The 11,340-nt window shown below is 38.5% G+C and overlaps 1 long non-coding RNA gene across 1 annotated transcript; it reads left to right on the forward strand.

Annotated features, from left to right (window-relative positions):
- LOC121876271 lies at window positions 1-10,817 on the forward strand. Its single transcript, XR_006090741.1, has 4 exons — window positions 1-329; window positions 2,988-3,650; window positions 5,893-6,000; window positions 9,456-10,817. It is a non-coding gene; the product is annotated as an uncharacterized LOC121876271 (long non-coding RNA).
- Window positions 10,818-11,340: the final 523 nt, after the last annotated feature.

Genomic DNA, 11,340 nt, shown 5'->3' on the forward strand with positions numbered 1-11,340 from the left:
GAGTTGGAGGTGAGCGCCATCTATGAGTTAACAGCACTACTAAACCTTCATCACAGGGTACAGGGGGAGAGTTGGAGGTGAGCGCCATCTATGAGTTAACAGCAGTACTAAACCTTCATCACAGGGTACAGGGGGAGAGTTGGAGGTAAGCGCCATCTATGAGTTAACAGCACTACTAAACCTTCATCACAGGGTACAGGGGGAGAGTTTCTCGTCTGGTGGTTCTTGGATCCATCACCAGCTGGAGCCACAAGACAGAGGAAGAAGATGGAGGACGGACCAAGTGTACCTCGATCTGACAGCCCCGAAAATATCGTCCTGAGGCATCGGTAAGACATTTATTCATAATATTATACCAGATATTTAACATTAATAATACTAAGAAGTTATTGGAGAATTATTATGGTTAGACAGAGTGTATTTAATGATTAATTTAGTTAATTGTGTTGGGTCATCTGGTGGAGGTGGTGAAGTACACTTTCTGCCTCTATATGACATCAAAGTTTAAAGTATGTTTTTCCGGTGGTTTTTGATATAATGAACGAATTTGACCTTCATTTGTGGAGTAAATCAATAGTTTTGAGATAAGCCCCTGGTGAATTAATATAAGTGGACAACCATGGAGTTGTTGATTAATGTGTTGTTCCATTGGCTGTCCTCGGGTTTTGTAGGAGAATAAAATAGAGGTCAAATTTGAGTCAAACACCAAAGTACACCAAAAACTAATTCTCATACCAAAGAACCTACCTAACCTAACCTACGAGGAGGAGACGAGTTAGGAGTATAACCTCGGGTAAACACGGCGGGAACCTGCGGACAGCCAATGGACCAATATTAACCTACTTTTCTTCAATGACGTTTCCCTCACAAATGACTTAAATATAGCAGGGAGATTAGGTAATTTTAAGTAATTTCTGAGGAAAACGTCGTAGAAGAAACGTGTTTTAACATTGTCTAAACTATTGGAAAAACACATTGCTCAACAAAAAGTCAATGGTTGTCCACTTGTAAAAATTTACCACCCTGCTCCTCAGAAACTAGAGCTATAAGAATCGAGGTAAAAACTGTCCAAAATGCACAAAAACCCATCGGAAAAAGTTTTGGATTTAACCTAACCTAACCAAACCTAAACTAACGTGGGTGTGTACCTCCATGAACAGACATACATCATGAACTGTTAAATATCTCGCTTAAACGTATTTTGTTCCAGAAATGTTATTGAAGAAAATTGTCTTAGAATTGTCAAAATTACTGATTGAAATTATAAAATTCCCGAGATTCGTTTAGCGACTAGGTTTTTCCTAGTGTATTATGTTTTTCGAGCAATTCTAACCTTCATTTCTGGTATAAATGAGCCGTTATGGAGATATGACCTCGGTTACCGGGACTAGTTTGATTTTGTTCATTTATTCCAGATGTTATTATAGAATTTTAAGAGGCGACATTTGCTAGAAGCTAATACTGTACTGTATAATCTGATGTAATATAACCAACCAAAGCGACCTACCTAACCTTACCTAACTTCCTAGCCAGGGCGTGGAATTGCCATATTAAACAAAGTACTTATTTTGATATCTGGTACCAACGAAAGCAACTTTATAGAAGCGTCACGGTGTAATTTGTATTTTTGTGGATGCAAGAGTGCGCTCGGACTTGGCGAGTGAGCTATAAACAAACACGACGCAGCGAATTTTTTGGAGGAGTGTTTACGGTAAATGTAATTATTCGCCACAGAGCACGGAGAGACATCGTTTTAGTGTCGTGTGCTCGGTTTTTAAGTGTTTTGCCCCCATTTCCTCCTACCTTCATCCCTTGCCCATTACAGGTGATTTAAGATCATATAAAAAATGAATAAAAAAGTGCTTTTAATTAAAATAAAAAGTTGTCGCCTCTTTTAAAATATTATAATAAGAACACCTATGGAAAATATGAGCCAAATCGGAAAAACTCTTGCTGGTGGTAGTGGTGTTCTGAGAAAAAAAGAAAAAACCTAACCTAACCTTTCCTATCCCTTAACACTTCAAATAATATATTAAGGTTACTTTATTTAACTGATGATAAATGAAAAAGTTATTTCATTAATGTTTTGTCAGTGAGTCATTAGCATTTATAGGTCACTAGGGAAGCTGGAATACGTTTAAGAAACTTATTTGCAATCCCAATACATGTAGATTTGAACTGTCCTCTGATTGGTCACAGCAGATTATGTGAAATTCAAACGAAAGAAATTTAAATATTAAATTGCGCAAAAGTTTTTGCCCGCTAGTGCAATAAGAATCCGTCAATATTGTCGTAGCTTCGTCGTATTTTGGTTACGTCCACAAAATGTAACCGCGACATGTCGCGTAAGAATCCGGGTGTGCCGATTCGGTTTTTGTGCGTCCGCCACAAAAGGTTAGGTAGGGTTTTCAATTTTGTTTAATTCAGTTTGGAAGAATGATTGTTGTTGTTTCTAGTGTTAAAGGAAATAAAGGTCACACGTATCTATTAGAAAAAACAAAACAAAATCAAAACACGGAAAATTGTAGTTTCGGCGAAGCGCCTACTTTCGGAAGGTCAGACTCATTCTAAACACATCAAAAACTATTGGAAAAACCCAATTTCAACCTAACCTAACCGATTTGAGTAATCAGTTCCTCCATGTGGTATTAAACAAACAAGTGCCTCTATTATAAGTGTACGAAGTTGTTATTTGACCATGATTCTGGGCCAAATAACCGTCGGCTATTTGACCGGGAACTGCGGGGATCGCACGTATACGATTTTAATGGGATTGTATTCGGGTTGATTGTGGGCATTAAACAAGTCATTACATTATGGTATTATTTAATTGTAGAAGTTTTTGTGGGCAAAAGTATTTAGTTTTATTTTAGATCTCGGTCAAATAACCGGCGGTTATTGTGCCGAGTACTGGTCAAATAATCCCTGCCTATAATATAATAGTTTTACAGTGTTGTGTATTATATAGCTAATGGTCACATTTCCAGGAAACTTCAAGGACCAACAACACACCTCCACGGCAAGTTCAGACTCCGTTAACGGAGAAACGCCGCCGACCCGCGAGAGGGGAGACCGACGTCGTCACTTCACGTCTCGTCGTCGGGTGCACAAGTCGAGTGTATTAGAGGACTTGTATTTAAGTGTACTTGTACAGTAATCCTATAAAAGTGGTCATTTATGTAAACGTTTGTGTTTAATGTGACGTCCCATTGGTGTCGGCGGTACGGGACCTCTCAAAACTATGGCCCAGATTCACATTTTCCATCCCATACCAAATTTTGATTATGTGTTTATTTAGTTTTTCTTTAAAGTACAGTACAGTTTATTAATAACTTTAAGCTTCGTTTTTAAAGCATAATGTCATTGTTTATTAATTATGATTCTTTACAAATGTTGTACTACTTTTTATACCTTTTTCTGCTTGTATGTTTCAATTCAGTTAATGAAACTTTTATTTGCATAGTTTTGAAGAAGACTACAGTACTTAGTTTAAATGTTTGCATATCAACAGTGCAGTACTTTATCTTAAGTAATATTTTCAGGTACTTTCTCCATCACTGCCTAAAGTGGACCTGATGTGAACTAGAATGAAGTTGGCTGGAGATAAAGTGAACTGGACCTGCAGTGAAGTGGACCTGAAGTAGTCTGTGGTATTGTATTTCATATTGTTGTGGTACTTTGAATGTTAGGAAAGTTCTACAGGCATTCCCCAGTTTATAAGAGTACCTGTACTGTGTTTTATAAAAACCTATAGTAAATCGAATCAATATTCCGATATTCTCACAGTATAAAAGTCAAGATACTTTTCTACAATGAAAAAAGTTCCGCCCCCAAATTATGTAGTCTCCAAAAAGTATCGATAGATTTTTTAGCGGTAAAATTTGAAACGCTAGATTAAATACATTGATGTGATCCCCAGTGCATCAGCACGAGTTGGTACAGGTACACCCGGTCACTGTATCAGCAACGGCTATAGACGGCGGGTAGCAAGAGAGGGAGTCATCCGTTGTGTGACATACAACTGTACGGTATATGCTTTTCTATAACAAGAAATCCATTAAGCTATATTAATGTATGTATCGTGCTGGGTAGAAGCAAGGCCCCAACCGAGGATTACAATAATATCAAAATATTCGTGAAACGGAAGAGTTTTGGAACGTCACAAGCGAGACCGAGACGGACCTCGGAGCAGACGTTTCACCATTGTGTCGTTGTAACGGTTTCATTCGTACCGAGATGCACGATGTAGTTGTTGACGTCATTGAATTGAAACATCTTATTTAGCCAGAAAAATGCAGATACAGAGTGGATAGAAATAACAATATTAACATGGCTGAGCCAGTTGAGAACCTGAGCTGTCTTTGAGGCACCTGATATATACTATACATTTATCTCAAGGAAGTATTATGTAACATTTAGTATCATCTGGAATAGTACAATAGCATGGTAGTAATAAGTACATCTCATAATGTTACCACGGTTATCCCTTCAATATTTATTTATTTTATTATTTATTAATTTTATTTTTTATTTATTTATTTTTATTTTTTTTATTTATTTACACATACACACACACACAGTCGGCCCTTAACATACGCGGGGTTAGGTAACAGAATACCCGTGAATGTTAAAATCAATCCTTTTACTAGCCCCCCTAAAAAACCCCTGGCCCCCCCATGTCCTTATTTACCATATATACCTGTGTGTAGTTCGAGTTTTTAAGACCAAATTATTTTGCAAAAAATTGGGGGTCGACCTCTAAAAGGGTAATAGTTTCGTTAGGTTGAAAAATATTTACCAGTAACTACCAGTAAACTATGGAAACGACGCACCAACGCACCACCCGCTGTGAGTGTCGGTACAGCCGCCAGGGCAGTCTCTTGCGTCATCATAGCTAGCCCAAAGTAGCCAAATCCATGGTATGGTATACACAGGACGATGTTAAACAAAGTATTCATTTGTTAAAGTTTATTTATAGATACTGTACATAAATTTTTGTTCATTACATTTGAAACATCAATCTTTGTTAATTAAATTTGATACAAAAGAAAACTACGATACCGTATTTTCATTAAAATATTACATCACAAGTATATTTTACCTTAACTGTGACTGAATTAATATATTCTCAGAAATAAATATGGAAATGTAATATTTTGGCTGAAATGACGTACATATTACTGTACAGTGGAAATTGGGATAAAATTATGAAAACAATGACTTTCGCTTTCTTTCGTTGCTCAAAAGATATTACCGTAATCGCTTTTCGAATGGTTTTCAGTTAAAAAACTGTTGTACTGTACTCATACAGTATTACAATAATATTCTATCCTATCATTAGCCTTATAATCCCACAACTGAAAACCACTCGAAAAGCGATTACGGTAACATCTTTTGAACGAAAGAAAGCAGTCATTGCTTTCGTCACTTAACACTGTAATACGTACATCATTTCAGCAAAAATATTACATTTCCATGTTCTCAGAAATAAATGGTAGTTTTGTTGAAACGTAATGTACAGTATTTAATATTAAAATGCAAAAATAGCTATAAAAACAATTAATACACCCGTAATGTACTGGCTGGCATCTCGTCCCTGCTCCTGCATCCAAGGTCACCACTCCTCCCAACTCGCTCCCTCCTCCGCCTCCTCCACCTCCACCGTCACTACTGCCGACAACAAACACAAATGTTTTGTGAATAACTGCACCTCCACTTCCTATGTACAGTACTGAACTGTACTGTGCTGTGCTACATGCACCTTTTTCTGCTTGTATGTTTCAATTCAGTTAATGAAACTTTTATTTGCATAGTTTTGAAGAAGACTACAGTACTTAGTTTAAATGTTTGCATATCAACAGTGCAGTACTTTATCTTAAGTAATATTTTCAGGTACTTTCTCCATCACTGCCTAAAGTGGACCTGATGTGAACTAGAATGAAGTTGGCTGGAGATAAAGTGAACTGGACCTGCAGTGAAGTGGACCTGAAGTAGTCTGTGGTATTGTATTTCATATTGTTGTGGTACTTTGAATGTTAGGAAAGTTCTACAGGCATTCCCCAGTTTATAAGAGTACCTGTACTGTGTTTTATAAAAACCTATAGTAAATCGAATCAATATTCCTATAGACTCACATTATAAAAGCCAAGATACTTTTCTACAATGAAAAAAGTTCCCCCCCAAATTATGTAGTCTCCAAAAAGTATCTATAGATTTTTTAGCGGTAAAATTTGAAACGCTAGATGAAATACATTGATGTGATCCCCAGTGCATCAGCATAAGTTGGTACAGGTACACCCGGTCACTATCAGCAACGGCTATAGACGGCGGGTGGCGAGAGAGGGAGTCATCCTCGTGTGACATGCAACTGTACAGTTGTGAGGGGGTGGTTTCTTGGTCTGTCACCAATGTGAGGGGCCTGACTCCTCTGTGTCTACACCACCCTCATCTTACTTACTTCTCTTAGTTCTTACTCTTACTCAGTTCCGTCACCTATTCTAGGGTAGCATGGACATTCTTTTGGTAGCCTGGACATTCTTTTGGTAGCATGGTCGAGGGTCTAGGCACGTGAGTGGTAATTTTGGTATCAGGTCACGTGGATGGAAATAAAGGTAAAATACTGTGGGAGAAATGAATATACCTAAAGTACTCTGCAACAAATTTATTAATATGCCATCAATGGGGAAAGATATTATATTAATCATATAATTACCAGGCTCACCTCCTGGGCTTAGTGCAAACTCAGTACCTTCTTCTTTACTCTTACTCACAACATTACTGGTGGTACATTACATGGCACTCATTGTAGACTATTCAACATATACGTAAACAAGGACACTAGTATATGCAGGGGTCCACTACCCAACATGGGATAATTATTTCCAACTAATTATCCCTAACATATCATTACAACACTCTCTGTGGACATATACTTCCAAGGAGTAACCCAGGGTAGAGCACTGGGGCTGTTGTTATTGTGGGTAGCCAGACACATGGCGGGTCTGGGGTCTGGCAAGAAGCCGTGGGGCACATTTATCAGGCACATCGGTGCCATCTTCTCATATATGATCCCAGCTGGACATCTAATACATCCGAGGCCGTTGTTGGATGGTAGAGCGATTCAAGAATCACAATGGGATCTGTATGGATGAAGGGACGGGCACTCACTAACTGTGACAACAACATTACGTTTCAGGGGACGTTAAAGACGTAAATATGACTTCACTCAGAGCATATCAACTACGTTACTGTAACACTTGCACAATCAATAATTGGGTCAAATCACTTAAAGAAAGTGAATTACAACACAGAGTGGAATGGCATACCTGTATGGATGAAGGACGGGCACTGACTACTAGAAATGCCCGCAGGGCCTCCTCCAAAACCGACCAGGAGTCCACCTACTTCTATTCGATGAATTAATTCACTGTACACACTCTGACGTTGAAACTGAGACTATGAACTCAGTTTCATTCCCTACTATTATCTTCACTAACAATGCTCTGACTCAGCTATCAAAAGCAAAATTAAATTGATTACAAAGGGTTGGATGGCAACAGGTCCCCAACATACAGCGTCTGCTATTAAATCCGTGGATTATATTCAAAGTTCCCTTAAGACAAAGACGGAAACAAAAAAAAACGGGGTCGTTTCCACTGGGGGACTCAGAAGGTTTTGTGGACGTTTGGCGTAATATGAATCCTAGGTTTTCAGGTTAACCCGTCATCACGACCATTACACAGTATATGCTTTACTCTAACAAGAAATCTATTAAGCTTTATTAATGTATGTATTGTGCTGGGTAGAAGCAAGGCCAAATCAGAGGATTACAATAATATCGAAATATTCATGAAAATGGAAGAGTTTCTGGAACGTCACGCAGCAAGACCGAGACGACCCCGGGCAGACACATTTCACCACATTGTGTCGTAGTAACGGTTTCATTCACACTGAGATGCATAATATAGTTGTTGACGACATTGAATTGAAACCTCTTATTTAGCCAGAAAATACAGATACAGAGGATAGAAATAACAATATTAATAATATGAGCCAGTTGAGAACCTGTTTCTTTGAGGCAATTCCGATATATACTATACATTTATCTCTCAAGGAAGTATTATAAAATATTTAGTATCATCTGGAATAGTGCACAACAGCATGGTAGTAATAATAATATCTCATAATGTTACCACGTTATCACTTCAATATGTATTTATTTTATTATTTTTATTTTTTATTTATTTATTTATTTATTTATACATGTACATATACACATACATATACATATATACACATGTATACACATACATATTACATACATACATACATATATATGCAAGTAAATCACTGTAGGTGCGTGTGATGCAGGTATATGTTGATAATCACAAGGAAAAAGAAATCACTTTGTGTTTTTTCTCAGGTTGTTGAATATATGTATGTATGTATGTATGTATGTATGTATGTATGTATGTATGTATGTATGTATGTATATATATATATATATATATATATATATATATATATATATATATATATATATATATATATATATATATATATATATATATATATATATATATATATATATATATATATATATATATATACACACACACACACACACAGTGACCCCTTGGTTAACGAACTCAATCCATTCCAGAAGGTCGTTTGTTAACCGAAACCCTTGTTTCAATGGGTTTTTGGGTAATTGGTTCCAGCTCAACGAAAATTTCCTAAATTCAACAAAAATGGTAGAAAAGTTCACTTACTTTGAGGTGTATATGTAGAAGGCTCCTGGATTATGATGATGGGATTTAGAATGGGGGTGGAGGAGAAGGAAGAAGAGAAGTCACCCCATGGCGACATTTCACCCATAAAATTTTAGCTCTCTTGGTGTAATTCAAGATTAATTTATTTAAATCAACACTGCACTGCATTATACTGTATTTTGTCAATATGTAAAATATATTTCAAAATGACCAATAATTTGCTTGGAAACTCAGAAAAAAAAGCGTTTAGTTGAAGAGAGTCTCAAGCAAGATGTTACCTCCAGTGAAAACAGAGAGACACTAATGCCTGTTTGCTGTAGTAAGAGGCTGGATGCTGCGCATTAAACTAGTCACTTTACCTTCAATTATGTTCAATAATTGTTAAAATGACTAAAAAATTGAATATTAAACTTTTAGAATTATTGAATAGTATAAACTTCTTGATATTTAGTAAAATAGTAAGGAATTTAAGCCCTAGAACCGATTAATGTATTGGCGGACTGATACTAAGGCCGGTTGCCCGGTCAGTGCAAGCGTAAACACGTCGAGGTCGGTTCGTATGAAATTCGTCAACTGACTTTTTGTTCGTTAACCGAATTGTAGGCCTACAGTTTGCAATCTTTAATTTCTTATTAGTAGATAATTGTTTATATATATATATTTATAGTAATTTGTTTGTTTCAGTTGTGGACGAGCGAGCCGATGCAAGTTAGAGACGGGAACGGAGACAGATTCTACAGTCGGCGTCCGAGAGCGTTTCTGAGCCGATTCGGACGAAGACCGTCGACCGAGGATGAAGACGCCGCTCGACGCGCCACGAAGACACTCGTCAATTGCGGACGAAGATATCGCCGGACGTGCGAGGAAGACACCGCGGAATACGGGAAGAATACACTCGTCGATGCAGAAGAAGACGCGTGTCGATATTGTATCGCGACTTATGTTTTGTGCCAGTCCAGTTTGAATGTTTTAAAGACGAAGTTAATTTGTAAAATTGATGCCCGTTTTGTTTGTGTAGAGTAATGACTTTTATAATGTTTGTAGTATTGTTTTTACATACCGACTTTGGAAGTCGATACATAGTGAGAATGAATTTATTGAAGATGTTTCCTGTGATGACTAGGGGTTTGCAATAATTTGTTGACAAGATGATCATTGTAGACATTTAGCAAATAGGTCGTAGCATTTCGAATGTCATTTAATGCGGAATTCCGGCACGCAGGTCACCGGCGGCGGGATACGTCCTCAAATAATTGAAGCGCAAATATGAGACGACGCTCGCATTTTGAAAGTAAAAGAAGGGGCAGATCGGACCGACATAGATGAATAAGATGGTGTTGTTGAGGTAACTGATGACTATTTTGTTGAGTTATGAGAAGGGAGAATTAGAAGATAGTTGTTTAGGACTGACTATTTAGAAAGAGAGAGAGTAAAGGAAATAGATTGAGGTAGTAGTTATATATTAGTGAAGATATAAAGTAAAAGGCGATAAGGACGGTGGGAGGGACAAGGATCGATAGATTTTGCAGGGCACGAAAGGAATCGGCGCGCTATCGCTCGGTCGGCGCGGTGGCGTAATTGTGAGAAATGGATGCGCTGGGGATTTTGAAGAGGGAAGAAGTCGCGCGGTAGAGGACACGCGGGGAAATCTGCGGAAGGGACGAGTCGAGGATCGGCGGCACGGTCGCGGGAGACGATCGAATCGACGACGTCTTTGAACGACCGGACGCAGAAGGGGCGGCGACGACGAATCGAGTAAATGTCGGTTTAGGAGAGTAATACGTAAAAGGGGGGGGGTGCAGGTATTTGCGGATATAGACTACGGTCGATCGCGGTCTGTTCACGGGACGGGAAAGAGGGGCGGAGGACGGACACGGAATGCGGGGGAAGTACGGAGAGGGAGACGACGCGGGGTCACGAGGAAAGTAGGAGAATAGACGTGAATAATAATAATAATAATAATAATAATTAATGGTTTATTGAAAGAGGTTGGCAGCCAGAAGGTTGAAAATATACAGTTACATATTTGGGGAATGGGTTTCGAATTACAAATAATATACAAGTAAGATAAGTGATATAAATAAGATATATAACAACTAGATGGGGAAAAGCTTAAACTACAGTGCATTTCAAAATAGTGATAGTGCAAGGAGTAGTGTTTACTGGGAGTGAATACACTGGTTTATTACAAGTTATTGATAACTTTTACAATGGTTGGGACTGGGCCGTTCTTATAGCGATCGGTTCGTGCACGTACGGGCTGGAGATCTCGGGCGGTAGTAGGAGCCGGCTTCGAGGACGGCGTAGAAGCTCGTTACCAAATTTGCAGATGAGGTCGTGGTGATGGTCAGTGTGTTGAGCGCTTCTTGATATGTGGAGTAGGAAGGGGAGAGAATAATCTTGCATGCCCTCTTTTGCACTTGTTCTAGGTGTTTACGTGGTGTGGCATTAGGGAGGAAGACCAGGTGGGGGAGGCATAGGCGAGCTCGGGAAGTACGAATGTTGCGTAAACACCGAGGAGCTCGGGTGCAGGAACTCGAGTCGACAGAAACCGGTGGATTTGACAAGT

The sequence above is a fragment of the Homarus americanus genome, unplaced genomic scaffold (genome assembly GCF_018991925.1).
Source record: "Homarus americanus isolate GMGI-L3 unplaced genomic scaffold, GMGI_Hamer_2.0 scaffold34921, whole genome shotgun sequence".
Taxonomy (NCBI): Eukaryota; Metazoa; Arthropoda; class Malacostraca; order Decapoda; family Nephropidae; genus Homarus; species Homarus americanus.